Source organism: Pteropus vampyrus, unplaced genomic scaffold (genome assembly GCF_000151845.1).
Source record: "Pteropus vampyrus isolate Shadow unplaced genomic scaffold, Pvam_2.0 Scaffold32, whole genome shotgun sequence".
Classification (NCBI taxonomy): Eukaryota; Metazoa; Chordata; class Mammalia; order Chiroptera; family Pteropodidae; genus Pteropus; species Pteropus vampyrus.
In genome coordinates this window covers 6,417,077-6,436,315 of record NW_011888813.1, presented here as the reverse complement: position 1 = coordinate 6,436,315, position 19,239 = coordinate 6,417,077, and positions in this window count along the sequence as shown.

The window sequence follows — 19,239 nt, the reverse complement described above, 5'->3', positions numbered from 1 at the left end:
CTACTAAATATCCTACATTGTACAGAGCAGTCCCTCCACCTTCCCGACAAAGAATCATTCAGCCTAATATGTCAGTAGTGTCAAGGTTGAGAAACCCTGCCTAACTGAGTGAAGAATCTACTGTGGTGTTATTTTATAGAGAAGATAGTTGACAATGAGCATGAGGATGCCAGTACTGCAGAGGGTGCAGTAGAGTGAGGCTTCTTTTCTATTCTTACTCTCCAGAAGTGGTCACTTCTCACAAAGGACAGGATGCTGAGGAGTAGTCTCAGATCTGTACCCACTGAGTGAACCCCTACCCTTCTGGTATTTCTCAATCTTCCTTATCCAGCTTTACATGAGCATTTTCCTTCTGTCGTTTTCTTGAAGCATTATCTGAGCTACTGCTGGGTCTTTAAAATTGATGAGGTACCATCACCCATTTCAGTTTTTATCAAGGGAGAAGAGGTGAGGGGGAGTTGAGCTCTGGCCTGTGTTTGGGAGGTGTTTGTTTTGACTGTCTGATGGCTGCATACCAGCCTGAGGGAGTCACAAATGTCACTGGTGTGCAATGGTATAATTTTCCTGCCACTCCAAAGAGTCTTCTGTGTTAATCTCCTGGTATGTCTGGAGACTCTCAAAATAAAAGTTAAAGACAATTCCATAGAACAGTGAAACAAAATTCAAAGTCCCCATTCGTCTTTGTAAGGACAGAGAAAATTGCTAGTGTGCAGTTGGCCATTTTCATTACTGAGAACATAGAGCAGCTTGGTTTTCACCAGGGCTAATTGATTTTCACAGCTGGTGCAGGAAGCTCTAAGGATGATATGAAACTTGAAAAGTCCCATTGTCCACATCCTGAAGTTCATGGGTCCTGCAGGGACTTAAAATTTGGGCTTCAATAAATGATACTGAAATCTTTGGAAATAACTCTGGGCACCAACTGGAAAAAGAGTTACTTGTTCAGGTAAAACACAGTGTGAGTAGGTTATGGATGTAATATACATCCTTTCCAATCCATTATTTTCCCCTTTACATTAATTAGCATTATGTTACATGGCACAGACATGATTTCACCCTGGTACAAAATTCCCCCATCAAACATGACATGTTAAAGGATGCTGCTGCCTGCCTTCCCTTTGCCTTAAAGATGAAAGAGGACACTGCCTACTGATGAGAAAGTAGTCTGTATCATAGGTATTTTGTAACTTAATTTCTCTACTTTAGAGGCTAATTGTTTTGTTTTGTTTTGTTTTGTTTTTTTATTCCTTATTAAGAAAAGATGGGAAGGCAGGGAGGATTGGAGGCAGGGCTTCCATACAGAAGCACAGAGCAGGGATGTAGTTACTAGAACTGGGATGAAGACATGGATGTGATCATGTGGGGTAGTGTCAGTATCCCATTGGCATGAGCACGCTTATGAGAGGTGGCACAGTGCAGTACAAAGCATGGACATCAGATCAGATAATGCTGGCTTCCAATCTGAGCTCTGCCACTGAGAAGTGAAGGGATTTAGAGTACGTTCCATTAGTCTCCTTTTAGTGCTGTGACATCTAAAATGCATGTTAAAGGACCAGGGATGTCATAGTCTTTGACATACTATCTTCTTCCTCATGTCAGAGTCTGGCTCATCAAAGCTCACTCAATATCAAGAGCTTTTTGTGTATTCCACAACAGAATGAATCTTAAATTTTGAGATGCAACTAGAGTTGTCTATAAAAAACAAAAAGTAGTGGTAAAACACATCACTAAATCCAAAAAGGACTTATGTGAAGCAACAGCTAGCAAACATTTAACTGAGGTCCACTTACACAGAACCAGAGAGCTAGCTGCCCTTTACTGAACATATTTCTCCTTTCTATTTGAATAAAACATAATTTAATGACAGATAGTTAAGAAGGAAAAAATAAACTGTTTCTATTGATGTGTGATCATTGCATATTTGTAACTTCATAAAAGAAAAAAGCTTAGTTATGAGATATCTTATATGACAATGTTCATAAAATTATTACCTAGATATTAGACTTGACCCCATATTAAAGTTATTTAAAAAGCACATTTTTTTTTGGCAAGGTACTCCGTATAAAGTGTAAACTCATAAGCATATTGGAGGATGGCCGGTAGTATATATATCTACTTAGATATAAAAACATATATTAGGAATAAGAGTGAGGGTAATTATAATGCATACTTACTGTTTTATGATCTAGTAATTACAAAAATATTGATCAAAATGAGTACTCAAATATTTATCAGTACACAATTTAGTGTTGTCTATGTATTCACAATAAGCAAAATAAATAGTTATGAAACTAAAGAAAGATTATTTTTAAATAAAAAGGGAAATGATCAATAATTGTGTTGGAGGCACAGCTCTACATATCGCTAATTGTATGTTGATAGGAAGAATCCTTAGTGAAGAAGGTCAACTTTTAAAATTTTATGGGTTTGCTTGCATAATAGGAACTCTCCAGATCTGACAGTAAAGTGTTCATCATAGTTGCCATTGATTGCATCAATGGGCAGCTGTGCTTATTTTGCAATGTGAAGCCCAAACTTTGAAACTTTGGTATTCTTTTTAAGTGACTCTAACAACCTCTCATTTTTCTTTGAAATATTTTAATTCTTCAGACACAATTACATATTAAAGTGATTATAGACTGTCCTGTTATTGCTTTTTTCAGCAAATTGTCGAGTGAAAGTCTTCAAGATAATACGATATACCAAAAATTTGTAAAAATTACATTTCTAATCTTCCTTTTATGATCTTTCAGATATTTGTGGTGTATTTTGCTTAATCTGCTTTCCTTTTTTCTTCATTTACAATTAACTTATAACTGAAGAATTTATATATATATATATATATATAAAGAATTTACATATATATATATGTATATATATATATATACATATATATATATGTAAGAAATATTTAAAGATAATACCATATTCTTGACTGTTTGTTTTTCATTGTGTTCAGAATGAATCCTTGTGTTAGAAATGTTCCCTGAGTCTGGAGGACATTTGTTCTTCGCTGCTCCTCATCTTTTGAGAGCAGGGAACACAATGCTTTTGAACTTGAGCAGGATTGCACTCTGTCTAGGGACTGGTCCAGACTTCATCTTGAATCCTAATTCAGATCCTTCCCATTGGGAATGGGCATACTGGAAATTCCTGTAAATGTCCTATTTAATGAACCAAATATCTCTTAAAAATAACAGACTTTGCTCTTTACAAGTCTCTGCACGGACTCCACACTGAAAATCCTGACAGTTTTCATTTACAATATTTACCAACAAATGTCGATATTGAAAGAACAAGCTAATTAACTTATGTTGTCTCTCCTATTTCAGCTCTTACACTTTCACCTCTATACATACAATTTACAATGGACATTTGCATTCTAGGCTGTCTAGATTCAGATCGAGACCCCAGATTTGTATTTGAAGAGGAGATCACAAGCAGAATCACATTTGTTCTTTTGTTTTAACTTCATCTTCCCTCTCTTGAGCTTTTTTGACCTGAAACACAATCTCTTACGATTGCATTTCAGGTCAAAAAAGCTCAAGAGTAGTTGGGAGGACACATTATTTTTCCCACTGACATTTACTTTCTGTCTTTTTTTAGCCATTTATTTAAGAAATATGTGTTGAGTACCTACCATATTCTAGGCACTTTGGATTCATCAGTGAACAAAATAAAGTTCTTGGCTTCATAGAACTCACTTTCTGAAGGGGCATGGCAGACAAAAATGATCAAACATTATGTGTAAGTATATTAAATATTTTGTTATAAGGTGATCACACTGTAGTAAAAAGAGAGTAAAAAAGATTGAGGAACAGTAAAAAATTGTAAATCAAGAGTGCTGGGCAAGTGAAAGAGAGACAGGTCACGCTATTAAAAAAAGATGGTCTGAACAGGGATTAGCAGGTGAGGAAATTTGCTAAGCAAATATCTAGCAGAAGTCGGCCTTAGGATAAGAGAGTAGCAAGTGCCAAATCCTGAAGGCTAAATCTGTATTTAACTTTCATTAACTTCCATTAATTTACTCCATATATATTCATTGTCCATGTAAGATATTTCAATTCTGTAAAATTGGCTTCAAGACAAGGAGAAACACTATACAAATACAAGATAAAATATTTAATTCTAGATAGAACAGAAATTAACATGTACAAGGCAGTGTAACATTGAGGAAAGATAACTAACCTGATAGTGATATGAAGAATGGTAAAAAATACTTTTTCTTACTAACTGCAGATTTTATGTGGCCTCAGTCTTCTGAACCTCAATGTCAGTAAAGAAAGGAATTGAAGGAAATTACATCTGTAACATCATTGTTCACTACAGTTGCTAAGACAATTCTTGGCATCTAGGAGTACTTAATAAATAACTTGTGAAATGAAATATTAAATGATCTTTTATGTAAGATTCTTCATGATCTGGACCCAATCCCAATTTTATTTATTCTATCAAATTCCTAAGATACCAAATAATTTTTTCAGGATTTCCTCCTTGATGTGCCCCCTTAGGCTTTATTTATAAAACCTGTAAAATGGAGATGATGTTAATTATATTACCTACCTCAAAGAGTTCTCATAATATTTTTAAAAATGTACTACAGTTAAGATACTTAAAATGTTCCTGCACATAATTAATTCTACATAAGCTTTGACTGTCATGACTCTTTGTTTCTCTTTGTAGCACTTATAGACAAATAATTATGTAAGTATTAGGTTTTATTTATAAGATGAGGATAGGTTTTAGATCAGGATTTTGATCACATTCAACTATATGTTCAGTGCAGAATCTTGAAAGTAGTAGAGATTCAATACAGTAAGACAGTTCACCGTATACGTGTCTACATCAATCACAACATCCACTGAAATATCAGTTCACCAGATATTGTATAATCAAGTCTTGTTCATTCATTCACCCAGCAAAGCTACAGGTGATGGGAGTCACCAAGACTATGATTAATGCAGAGAATGATGATGCTGTAACAAAGGAGTCATGTGCGATTTATTAGATTACATTCAGAATAAATATTTTCAGGTTGAAACTTCAAAATGTCTTTTCCTGTTCTCTCCCTATGAGCCATCTGACTAATAATAGCACAAGAAATTATGTAGGAAAATGGCTGAGTATTAAGTCTGTGTGTGGGGGGGCACATATGACAGAGCTCTACAGAGAAGGAGCAGTAGTACTCTCCCGATCTTTAGTGCCATTCTAGTTCTTGTAAAAATGGCCCAGCTGTGGAAATCTGAGGGCAGAACAATTCTTTCACAAAGGAAAGGACTATATTTGGAAAACGTTACTTTCCTAACCCTACATTGCATGACACCAACAATCATAAAACCTAATACTTAGTGAAAAACACTGGGTTTGTGACTGTAATCAATCAATCAACAAATATATTGAAAATTCACGGCATGCTCAGCCTTATAGATGCTCAATGGAAGAGAAGAATAATAAACTAATTTTTTCCTCATTTATTGACGCCTCATTTCATTTAAAAATGTAACATGAGGCAAATATAAGCAGAGTAGTTTTAAGTAAGTGAGGAAATGGGAACAAAAATAAATTAAGACAAAACAGTAGGTAAGAATAGTAAAATTACATGCTATATAGTTCTGGATAGATGCTACTGACGGACTATTTGATTTTCTAGCATACAGTACTAAGAGCAAACAGCTAGTGAAAAAGACTTAGAAATGTCATGGTAGCCATATTTTTGAAGACAACTCTTAAAGAAAACTCTTGAGGACAAGTGCTTATTCACTTCTATAGTCTTTGTACCAAACACCACCTCCACTGAGCCCAAGTAGGCATTTCATAAATACATATTGAATTAGCAGGTGGCTTGTTTTTAAATTTAGAACACTTGACATTAAATTGCATGTATTATATCTTTAAAGAAATAACCTATGTGGGAGGATGAACTAGCATGACATCAGAACTGTCTTCAAAAATCCATTACACTTTGTCAGTATTGCTGCTTCCTTCATAAATCTTATAGGCACTTAAATGAGACAGGATTAATAAAACAGTATTCATTGACTTTTCGAGCCTTAGATTTATTATTTATAATACTTTAAAGAAATATCTCACTTCAAAGGCCAAGCATAGGGTCTTAACCTGTCATATAGCCAGTATTGTAAATAATTCTTTTTTTCCTAATAGATACACTCTACTTCTATTTTTTTCTAAGATATATCACAATCAATTTAAAGTTGTATGAATGCAAATGAAGATCCAGGGATGAATCTAATTAAATTTTGTGCCAATGAAGCATCTAATAATTGCCTTTAATATGAGACCAAAAAAAAAAAAATTCTCTCTCTCTCTGATGAACCAAATCACAGCACAGTCACATGTTATCAGACACTCAAAATCAGGGTAACTAAATGTTCTAGAGCCTATTATTCCACTCTCCTTTTATCCTGGAAATCACTGGATAGATACATCTTGCTGGCCTAATAATTTATATTAAAATTCAGAAAAGGGATCCAGAAATGGCCCAGATCACACTACCACAACATAGAGAAAGTTACAAAAACTAACATGGGCCTCTGATAAGGGGCCTTTCATTCTAAATAAGGTTAACTGGGCATTGCTGTGTCATTTTAAACTTTCTCATCTGGATGGCTATAAGAATGCTGCCACCTGGAATGCATTATAAAGGTTAAAATAAAAAGCATACAGGCAGGGGAAGAGGCCTTCTGCCTCATCTCTTTTCTTGCTCCCTCTGACCAAACGGCTGAGAGTGTTGATCTTTTGAAAAAAAATTCTGATCAAGACCTATTCACTAAAATTGATAAAATGCTCCATTACTTCAGGATCAAAGAGAAGTCAAGAAAAAATTACACCTAAGGGAACCTGGAAAAAGCACTGAAACCCATCAACGGGCAGGCGAGTGACAGACCAGGAAGCAATTGTAGAGCCATCAACCTAACTGCCTGTGAAATCTACCCTGGACCCAAGCTCTGCCACCCGGAGACTATCAGAGATGAGAGCACCTGGGATCTGTCAGTCATCCAAGCCCAGAGAATTAAGAGTTATATTATAATTGTCTCCATTTCATAGCCTTAGTTATCAATGAACTGGAAAAGTACTAGGCTAAAAAACAATTTGATTTTTAAAGAACTCTAGGAAATAAAAAATAAAATGTGATTTCTTATGATTAAGACAGAAATGCAGAATAAATTGTATGCAAACTTACTAACAATAATATATTTTATTTTAATGTCGTTCCTAAAATACTATCCAAATTATGACCCTCAATATTGCTAGATAACCATACTGTAGGGACATTTTCTATATACATATAGAATGTTTCTCTGATTGAACAACATATCTAGCTTAAATCACAATCCAAAAATTTAATAACTTTTGAATGAATCTTAAAGAATAGAAGTTACATGACATTGAAAAAGGCTCAAGTCCACTTTAGAGAGAGCAAAACAATTCATTTTGTTTTTTGTTGGCATTATGCTTCTCCACTATAGTTTGTTAATTTCTTTTAAATGGCTTCCTTACAAAGGTCTTTATTCTGATAGTGATGTAATATGAAACTCAATTGCTAATCTTGAAAAGAACATATTTTAGTATGATATTAACAGATTTTCTTTTGATAAAAATGAAAGCCATCCAGAATAATTAGAGGCCCTGACAGCTAAGTTTTGGATATGATAGCATGTGGCCAGTTTGCAGCCATGGGTTTGAAGTTGCCTTTATAGTTGAAGTGACTGTTGGAACATCCGTAGAGGTATCTGATTAGTGATGAATCATAGCTTACCATTCCAAAGCACTTCATACTTGACAAAATGTGTTCACATATGCTATACCACTGGATTTTCATAACTCTATGAGATAGAGTATCATGCTGTTATGTTCTTGATATGAAAACTGTGGCTTATGGAAATTAGAGACATTAACTTCTCTTGAGCACAATCACACCACTAATCAGTGGTAAACCTGGGGCTTGTGTTGGGGCCTTATTGTTCCAAAGCCTCTGTTCTTTCTACTTTTATCTAGCCACTCTAGCCAAGTAAAGGAAATTTATTGCTGCTGTCACAGTGTAGGCGGTCATCTATTTGCCTAATGTGTGTGTATAGCTTTGTCATCTAAAGCTGACCTATTGCTACTATTTTTAAGTTTTACATAGCCAGGTAAAATATTTTCAGTTGTACTTTGGTCAGCCTATCATGTTCAAAGCTGCCTGTGTTTCAGCCTCATGAGAATTTCACATGCTGTTTCAAGATCAATGAACATTTTATAGCACTTATGATAGTTTATCCCCAATTCTTCTTTATTTGCTCAGCAGAAAAACAATCAAATATTATATATGTGGCTTATATTTTTCCAATAGCATGCATTATAACCCAGCTAATGAGAAGAACTTGCTGGTTTAAATGCAACTTAAAATATAATTTTTGCCAGTTGAAGAAGTTTTTAAGGATTTGCCATCTCTTTTTTGTTTGTGTTTTAGACCAAGTTTGGTGTTTGCAGTTCACATTTGATTTTTCTTTATCTCCTATCAGATACGATTATCTTTCTTATAATACCTATAATAACCCTGCCTTAGTTCGTCAAGCTTCCACAACGATTATGCCACCATTATACTGGTGTTCCAAAAACTATCATCCATTGACTTCCTCCTGGGTTCAGCCTGCTAACATTTCCTGACTCAGATCACACCCGAAGAGACTTAACTGCCCTGTGATTCACTTCCTCAGATTCTATTGTCCTCACTCAGCTACCCACTTATTCTCAACCTGGCACAGAATCCCTTAAACAACATCCCTACAGCTGCGCTTTTCATATCTATCCTTTTCCTCTCAATTCATATTTACCACATTTTTTTTTGCTTTATGAAATAAACAATTTCATACAGAAAAATATTGGCCGCTAAAATTTATCTGTTTCTACAAAAATATTTTTATTTTGCATTTTTTGCAACTATTTTTTGTACTTTATCTTTGGAATTTTTAATTCTATGGACTGATTAGGAGAGAAGACTTTGGCTGGAATCAAGTATTGACATTTCCTTGTTTAGAAAGAGTGTGGGCCAATGGCTTGGATGGAAACATCATATTTGAAACAATGGATGAAGACTTCCAGAATGGCTTCTAGTGACGTCATCGGTTTAACCAGTGATGAAAGCCATTTTGTGTATTTCAGCAGAATAGCTTGCTTAGTCCCCAGCCAGATGGTTTAAAACAGGAAAGTTTTAAAGTGAAATCTAAATAGAATTTTTCTTTTTAGAGAATGTTGGGACGTTCATATTAAGGCAAAGTCCATATTTGAAAGCTATTACTTTGTATAAGTTCTAATAATTGAGAATAAAAGGGATATTGGAAAGGATCTCTGGAAAGAGGCAATATTCCTACCCAATACAAGAATCCATAAGCAGTATTGCTGATAGTAGTAGTGTCCAGCCTGTTTTATCTTACCACAATCAGAAACTGCCTTCTTTATTATTGAACAACTCCCTGTGAGACCACTTGGACCTCTTTAAACTCCTCGACGTTTAATCCTGCTTCTCAAATGGAGTAACAAATAACTAGCTGATTCTTCCCTGTATCAGATCCTCTTTACAGCAGTGAACAGAAGTATTTTCTTAGCCACCTAACCCCATCCTCTCACCCTATAGCCTTTCTTCTTTATGCAATACGATTTAGCTTTCTCCTAAGGAAAAATGTTCTAAGTGTCCTGAAACCCTCCAAGGAATTCAAATTAAAAACCCATTATTTAAAAGGTAGAAGGAGTTTGAAGAGAGAGTAACATGGAACTTGCTAGTAGGAGACATACAAATCTGAGGAGCTATGTTGGAGCAGAGTGGACTTTTACTATTGCTCCTTAAATCACTAGAGTGATAACTGCTTTCTCAGTCTGCTAATATCTCATTCAAAGTGCTAATTTTCTATGGCTTCTCCCATACTGGGAATACCAGTGACGCTTGATCAGCTATTTTTGGGTCACCAGTCAAGAGAATAGTAATGGAGTCTCAGAAAAGAAGGTTTTCTTCCTTCTCTCTCCATATGGCATTGTTGGCTTTATCCACAAAGAACATAAAAAATGCTAAGTCTTGACAAGGATTCAAGTCAGGCATAAGTAATATTGCTTGACGGAGGGGAAGAGGAAGAGAAAGTTGAGACACTGAAACTCTACCCCTCCAAATAATAAATGGAGGACTTCCTCTCTTCCATAGAACCATGCCTTTCCTCACGCCCCATTTCTTTGCAACTAATAAACCCTAATGAGATAGCAGTGACTGTGCACTTCTGTGTTTTTCAGCAGTCCCTTCTCACTTTGACTCCTCCAGTGGCTAATCTGTCATTCTCATTACATGCACTCACTCCTTCCCCTCTTCCCCCTTTTCCTTTTGTCATTCATTCTCATTTCTGTGATCTCTCTCTTTCTCTCTCTCTTTCTCTCTGTCTGTCTCTCTCTCTCTGTCTCCCTGTCTCTCTCTCTGTCTTTCTCTATCTCTCTGTCTCTCCCTCTCTCTGTCATCCAGAGATAAAGCAAAACATTTGAACTCTATTACCTTCACCTGAGAGAAGACTGCCACATAAGTGTCAGAAAAAGAAAAAGATAAGAGGGTCTCATAATGCTACCTGGGTTTGAAATGTCAGTCCAACAAGGTACTAGCAGGAGCACATCATGAAAAAATATTGACTCTATTTAATTATAATGTATTCAAATTGTAGATTTTTCTTCTTTCTCTTCTTTTCTTTTTCTTTTGTCCTCCTCCCCCCCCCACCGCCCATTCTCCCTTTCTTCCTCCTTTTCTTCTTTCCCTCCTTCTTCCCTCCCTCTCCTTCCCCATCCTTGCAACATGAAATTAGTTGGTGTGTCTGTTTGAAAGTAGCTAATGATGTCTCCTTAAATATGCTTACTTTGAACACCTATACTGATTCAACATGACTGTACCAGTTTTATAGGGATTTTCAGCAGCTTTTGTATAAGGAAAAGAAAAAGATAGTGAAATTTTATCTTCCACCAAAATCAGAAGAGTGACTTCAGACCTCTTCTTTGAGATGTTTACTAAAGAACAGTAAGACCTGGGAGAAATTTAACATTAGCCCATAATTCACAGCCACATCTTTCTACTTTTAGATTTAAAATAGCAAGAAGTAGCAAACTGCTAAATTTTAAAACTTGTAAGTACTTTATTAGGAAATTTAAATATCTGTTTATAATTCATTGACTCTGCTCATCAGAATAGTGTTTGCTGAGGGTGATAGTGGATGGAAGAAGACTTCAAAGGTGTTTTAATGTTTTTATTTGAATTTAAAGATTGCCAAGAATAAAAACGACCTACATTATACAAATTCTTAGTCTACTCCCAGCTAGAATTTGGGAAGGTGTAACTCTGCCCTAAGAATGCCAGACCTGATGCGTTTACTCAGGTTTCTTTTCTGTGTGGAATTGTTTATGTGAACTCGAAAACTTTCCACTCCCTTCCATAACTATGACCCAAAAGAAGGAAAATGCTATTTCATCACTTTAACATTCTAAAGATGGAGTTAGGTCTGGCCTTTCTTAGTGGCCAGAATTTATTTTGTTCTCCCTTCAAAGAAAGCTTTTGGCATGAACTGATGTATAGAAAAGACACAAAAAGACAGACATTAAACACTACAAGATGTGAATTGAATGGTTGGAGGGTATTTCACAGATCTTGCTGACAAGAGATACTCATGATGGTGGGAAACAGCAGAGAGGTTGGGATTAGCTATGTGGTGAAGGAGATGCCTGACAGGGCGAAAGCCCAGGCTTGTCAGACTTATTTTTTTCTTTTCAAGGTGCCTTCAGATTGGGGTCCTTGGTCAGTGGTTCTCATAGTTATCCTCTTGTTTCCTAATGCAAGAACATCTAATCTTAATGAAGTGGAAGGAAATGATTGCTTTGAATGAGACACAAATTAAGAATAGGAAGATAAATTCATATTAAAAAATCCACATTATCATTATAAAAGTATCAGCGACAAATAGACCAATTTATTATTTTGCCTCTGACCCTGTCATAGACAGCGATTTAAGAATCATCTATACTTTGAGAACTTGTTTCCTAAACTCAAAGCAGCCCTGACTCAGACGCAGTGAGAATTTCTGTCCCATTGAAGGAATATAATTGGCCCAGGTGGACTAGAGTGCTTTAGAACTATGCATCGTTGAAACCACCTAAGATAAATAATTGGCCCAGGTAGACTAGAGTGCTTTAGAACTATGCATCATTGAAAACACCTAGAACTCCTTGCTCATATTGTCTATCCTCAAAGCTGTAGTGATGTTTGCAGAACAGTAAGAACTGGAGTTGGTTCTGTCCAAATCACCATCTTTCCTGACCTGTTTCACTAGCTGCCTAAAATGGAAGGTCTGACATCAGCCTCTGCTCTCATAAAAAATCAGGTGCATATTTTTTTAAATTTTTATCAGCTTTATTGAGATATAATTCACACGCCATAAAAGTCATTCCTTTACAGGTACATTTCAGTCATCTTTCATATATTAGCAGAATTGGACAACAATACCCATTATGTAATTTTTAGAACATTGTCATCTCTGAAATGTCTATGCATTTACCACTTTTGGACGTTTTACATAAATGGAATCATACAATATGTGGTCATATTGCGAGTGGCTTTTCTTAGCATAATGTTTTTAAGATTCATCCATACTGTAGCTTGTGTTAGTATTTCATTCCTTTCTATTGTTAAATAATATTCCATAGTACAGAAATATAGCATTCTGTTTATACATTCATTAGCTGATGGACATTTGGGTTCTTTCTAATTTTAGGCTATTACAAATAATGCTGCTATGAACATTTGTATACAAGTTTGTATGAATATTTGTTTTCATTTTTCTTGAGTAGATATTTAGGAGCAAAAATGTGGGTAGTGTGATAACTGGTATTTTGAGGAACTGCCAAACTATTTTCAAAGGAAATTGTATAACTTTATATTTCTATTATTAATATGAGGGTTTTAATATCTCATATCCATGCAGCACTTGTTACTGTCTCATTTTTTAATCATAGCCATCCAAATGGATGTGAAATGATATCTTACTGTGGTTTTAATTTGTATTTCCCTAATAACTAATGGTGCTGAGCATCTCTTTATGTGCTTATTGACATATGTACCTATTTTTTGCAGAAGAGTTCACTTTTAAAAGTTGAGTATTGATCTTTTTGTTGTTGCGTTGTAATAGTTTTTTTGTTTTTGTTTTTTTTAATATTTCTGGACAATAGTCCTATACCAGATAGATAATTTGCAAACACTTTTCCCCATCTTACCAGTTCTTTGTTGATCCTTTCAAATAACAAATTTTTAATTTTGTTGATTTTCTCTATTACTTTTCTATTATATGTTTCATTTATTTCTGTTCTAATCTTTATTTTCGTCTTTTACTTCCTTTGGGTTTAGTGTAGTATTCCCAACTTCTTGAATAAATCCTGACATTCAAATAGATCTCTGTAGAAGACTTTGAAAGAACGAATGAGGAATGAATAAAGAAAGAATGCGTAGAAGACTCTTTGCCAACTCTGTTTACACCAGTTCTTCTTACAATAATACTGGATAGCAGGGAAAGTTAACGTGCCGTAATCAGCAATTAAAATCGAAAGAGCTAAAGCTCATCATTTTTGGTAATTGGAATGTTGTGAAGATTTATAAAATAGCAAAGAATTAGATCTTCTAGAGTCTTTAAAAGACTAGGAGTATTTATGCAGAAAAGATCTATCTCTTTGTGACATCTGACAAACTAAGCATCTTCCTTGCTGCTTCCTGATCCAAATTGTGCCCCTTTTGCTAGCAGAGGTATTCCGCATCCCAGTTTTCTCTTAATAGCCTCCCTTCACTTTGTATCTTGGCTCTGCTAAAGGGAAACCTCAGTAAGAGCAATGCCTGTTGTAGAAAGAAAGAGAAACAAGCAGATCAATCCAACATAGGCGAGAAATTTCTCTAGAGGTTTTAAAGATGAAAGGAATTTGTCACTTGGTCTTTGATTGATGGTCAATCAAAGACCTAATGACAAATGTGCAGGTGTCTGAACATCTTTGAAGGTATAAATGGCTCTGAAGAAGAAGCTTTGTAGAATCAGGACTGCAGAGTCCTGGCTTTATTCTGGCTGAAAGACAGCCAAAAGGTATATGTCATTCTCTTATAGAAACACTAGCCATGTGGATGTACCTTTAAGGGGAAGACTCTGAGTACAATGAAAGGGCATAGGGTTGGTATTCCTGATAAATACATTTAAGGCACAGTCCTAGATAATAGAGAAATGTAGCATTGGATGTCAGAGGGTTATAGAAAGAGTTAACATTAAACCATAATTTATTTTATCCTTTAAGCATAAATGTTTATTAATTAGATATGCATTATTAGAACAGGACCATCACCTAAACTAATGGGAAGAGTTCTACTTTTCTGTAGTTAATATTTGGAGTTTCATTCTGCTTTATTAGTGTGTGAACACATCTTTTAAATCATGTGCTTTTTTAAAAAAAGTATCACTATACAAGAGGATCCAAAGGGAATATATGAGAAATCACAGCCTTCTAAGATGATAGCATTTTAAAGAAAAACAAACCAAAATGTAAAACAAACAACAACAACAAAAATTGAGTCTTTAGTTCATAGTAAATTCATCACTGTGGGCAAGTTTTATCAGTCAAAATTCAATAAAAGTACCTTAAAAGATGAGTGATTTTCCTATTTTTTTTTTTACAGTTTTCATTGCTTTCCTATTAGATCTCCCCTTCTGTCTCCCAATTTTCCCGTTCTTCTCCTCACTTTCCTTTTCTTGTCTTTACTGCCCTCTCTATCTCTGCTTCTCTGTCTGTCTCTCTGTCTCTCCCTCTCTGTGTCTCTTCCACACACCATTTGCTCTTATATGTACACAGAGATATGTCCATGTGAATATAACAGATCCCCACTATCCTGTTTCATTTCATATTATAAACAATTGATTAAGTGGCCTCACATTTATTGAGTCCCAGGTATGATATAATTATAAATTAAAGATGGGATGATGAAAGCTGGAAGGTAGATAAGAGTAACTGGGTAGGCTCCAGCAATGTCCCTTACAACAGTGAAGTGTAGTTGTTCTGTGGTGTCTTGCGATTTACCGTTAGTCTTTTCTCCAAAAGAAAGCAAGCAACGAAACAAAACAAAAACCGTTTTTCTCTATTCAGAATACTTTTTAAAGACTGTACTTGCCTTTATATTAAAATGTAAAATTGCTACTGCAAAATATGTCATTTTTGTGGCCACCCGGGGCCAATGATATAGAACAAGCCACAGGCAGAGTGTGGCACATAGGACACCATGGTGACTGTCGTCATGCCCATGAAAAGGCTCCATACATCCATTGTCGCAGTTGATGACCAGCTGTTCTGTGTTGTTACTCAAAAAGGCTATTTTCACATCCCAGGAAGATGAAGACTTTTGTGGGCTCCTTGGCTCCTGGCCTAGATTTTATAGGATTTACAGGGTTGTGTTGAGTATTCAAAACGTTTAAGAGGCCCTCACTCAGGCAGCCAAATCACCAGCTAAAAAAACTATCACTGGATGACATTAGTGTTTCCCCCAACAGCTTGCAGACCAGGCAGCTGAATTCCAAAAAGTTGCTACATTAAGTTACCTCCCACCCAGTGAATCTCAGTTTGAGAGCAATTCCTCTGCTTGCCTCTATCAACCCTTCCTCACTGAGATCTCACTAAATGCGGCCTTGTGAAAACTACACCAGAGGGAGTCCCTTGTCGCAAACCAGTTTGTTTCCTTTAATGAAGTTGAGCAAATTTTGGGCTCATTTAGCAAATTCACATATGGAATAGAGGGATTCTTACAATATTAATGGCCCCAAGAAATACTGCTTAGTCTTTCCATAGATCATTCCCTCTGCTCCTGTTTTCAGAATTATTCCTCATCTCTCTCAAAGCCTATATAGTAAATACATCAAATTATAGCTGGAACAGAGTGTTTAGATTAAGAGGTGTGAGGCACTGCCACATATTGAACATAAGCAACAGAGCTATGTGTCCGAGAGCCATTTTCCGTGCCTGTGTGGAGGCTCTGGCTCTGTTTCAGTAGGGAATCAGTGGCTCTTCCTGCAGGGTCTCTTTATCATGACATCTATGTGGACTGAGTTTTCATGTATTCCTGACATATTTTGGACAGAAATAAGAAAATAAACAATAACACATTAAACACTTATCTAAAAGAGTGAAAAGAACAGAAAGATATCAATTCAGGAGAGAAGGGAGAGGTACCTTATAACAATATTCACTGTTGACAGGTAGATATTAACCTGAGTCAGTAGATTACTAACTGCTTAAGAGATCAAAAATATTTTCTCAGAAAAAAATAAAACAAGAGGCAGATTCCTTAGAGAGTGTCAGTTTATGGAGGATGGAAATCTAAAGCATGGGGTCTAGATGTGAACAAGAAAAAGGGAAATGACATTATGACTGTCCATTGAATTCAAGGTGATTTTGAGAATAGATCACTGGTTGAATCTAACGGATGGATTCAGCACAGGAATAATTTGGGGATGATGTAGAACTGGGGAAAACATAATTGTTGTTACTGAAAATAGATCAGACTCCTCTATTTGTTATTCATTAATTCTAGCTCCCTTTATCATCTACAGTGTTCCGTTTCACATTTTATTTAATGTCGATGTTATCAAGTATCTGGGGAAAGTGCACAGACACCTTAGGAGGAAGTAATTCCTTGAGTCCATATTGGACCCTTGTGTTCTGTTTTGACTCCAAATGAGACTGGCTATACGCCGAGGTGTGGCAGCTAAATCACATAGTAAGAAAGACATTTGTTTACATAAACATGTTCATTTGCCTTTTTCTTTTTTAATGAGTTAACACATGTGTTTGGACATATAGAGGTACATGGTTGTTATGTCAAATGTCACTCAACAATAGCCACTTTTACCCAATATAGTGTGGTCCTCTGAAATGGCAAAGTGCTTGTCGTCCAGGAATTCAGATGGCATCGTATAGCTCGAACTTTTAGGTATTTTTACCTTTCCGAAGAAACAACACAGACGTTTAAACTTGTGCTTATTCCTAATTTGTTGGAAACCGTTGGCATTTCTGACCAGTGCTTATTACTTGGTATAGGCAAAATTGCATCCCACTTGTCCTCCCCTTTACATTTTATCCACTTGTTCCTCCTTTTTCTTTGCTTCCGTGCACAACCCTCAAGACCCAGGAAGTTAATGTATGACATAGAGATTTTGTCATATGCATGTTCTTCCCAATTGGTTTTTAAATTGCCAAATGGAATTAGATGCCTAACCACCTGCCTAGAAAACAAGCTGGGCAGCAGTACCAGGATAAAAATCGATTCTCAGACTTGCAATTTGAAGCCAAGTAGGGAGTTAAATGATACTCTCATTAAAATTGAGAAAAATTCGTGTTTCGTGGCAGAATACATCCTTTGTCCACTTTTAATAGCTCCAGCAGTTTAGAGATAATTTCCAACTACTATCATTATGGCAACACTATTAACAAAAAGAGCAGAATTGCTTTCTCTTGGTTGTTAAAAAATTAAAATTTCTTAGTAGCTGGCTGCAATCAAGACCTACCTTTTTCTTTGAAGGAGAGGGTTTAATAATATGCTTCATTATACGTGCCAAGACCAGAAGCACATTAACAGAGGACAGAAGGCAGAAAGTTTGTGCCAAGTTTCTCCCAAGAGAGAAAAAGGGAGATGGATTGAACAGTAGGAATATTGTACAATCTCTGAAGACTATTTGAGATAGTCATCTAAACACATTGAAGGTACAATACAATAAGCATTTAAGGACTAAGCCAAGGGATGAAAGTCCTGGCAATAAATCTTAATATGAGTATATAGAGAACTCAGTATACAGTGGCAAGTGATTTCTGAATTGATTTGTGGTCAATGACTAGTATTGATTTTAAAGAAAAATGTAAAATTAAATAATTTTGATTGATTAAACATATGTTGTGGTTTTTTTTTCAATTAAAATGGATTTAAAAAGAATAAAAATCAGGATTCTAGCTCTGTCATGTTACTGTGGGTGAATTACTTACATTCTATTCAATGTCATTTCCTTATTTGTAAAGTGAAGTGAGTAATGACTACTTTTAGGATTATAAACCAGGCTAAGCCATGAATCCAACCAGGCTAAGAAAAATGTAATTCCATAATTCATCCATAGTGACTGCTCCGAAGATAGTCTCTTGACCCCTGGTAGCCTAATCAAGAGATCTTTTTTTTTCAAGCTAGCTCTGCTGGAACTTTTGGGGTAGGTTAATTCTTTTCTCTCTGTTGTATACCTCAAAGATTTACCTTCACAGACATCTGGGTCCTGTGCTCTTTCTTTGATTTCAGGAGACATTACAACGTCTGTGTCAGCTCGAATACTTTGGGTTGCAAGATACAGAAGTCCAACCAAGTTGACTTCAAATATAAAAGAATTGACTGATTCATATGACTAAGAATCAAATGGCATAATGGACTTTAGGTAAAATTTGATCTCCATGTTATTTGTGATGCCATGATAGTTCTTTGAAAATTTCTCACTTCTTTCCTGCAATGTGAGTTTCATTAATAGATCATTTTTCTTCATGGTGTCAAAATTACTTCAACAATATTGAAGGATGTCCTGCAGAGTACTAAAGCTTTCAGGTCATTCAAACTTGAGCTTGGAATTTCAGCTAAATTTCTGAACCTATTCTGTTCTTTTACCTCTGTTCAGTACATATGGGGACCAGTCAACCTTGCTATATACATTATTTCCCAAAATGTTCAAACTGTCATATAAACACCCAGCTTCTTGTTTCTTATGCATAGTTTATTAGGAGCATCCAGTGTAGATATTTTGTGTATCTCTATTGCCAAATCATACCATGAGCTCTCAGTGCTCTTTACTACTGTAAATAGAGTCATTTGCAACTTTAAATATAATCACATTAGACAGCCAATTTTAGAAACTCCAGAAGCAATTCAGAAAACTCCTCATTAAAATTCTGTTCCTCTAGAATAATTCTTGGTACCAAAATCTGTATTATTGAAGATTCTCAAGAGAAACAGAAGCAATATCATCTATATCATTAATCAGTCTAGGAGAGAGAGACTGATTAGTTATACTACATATCTACGTATGTATTTATGACTACATCTCTATATGTATATCTGTATATACACATGTATATAAGCATTTTATATAGATATATACAGATGTATGTATAGTCATATATATA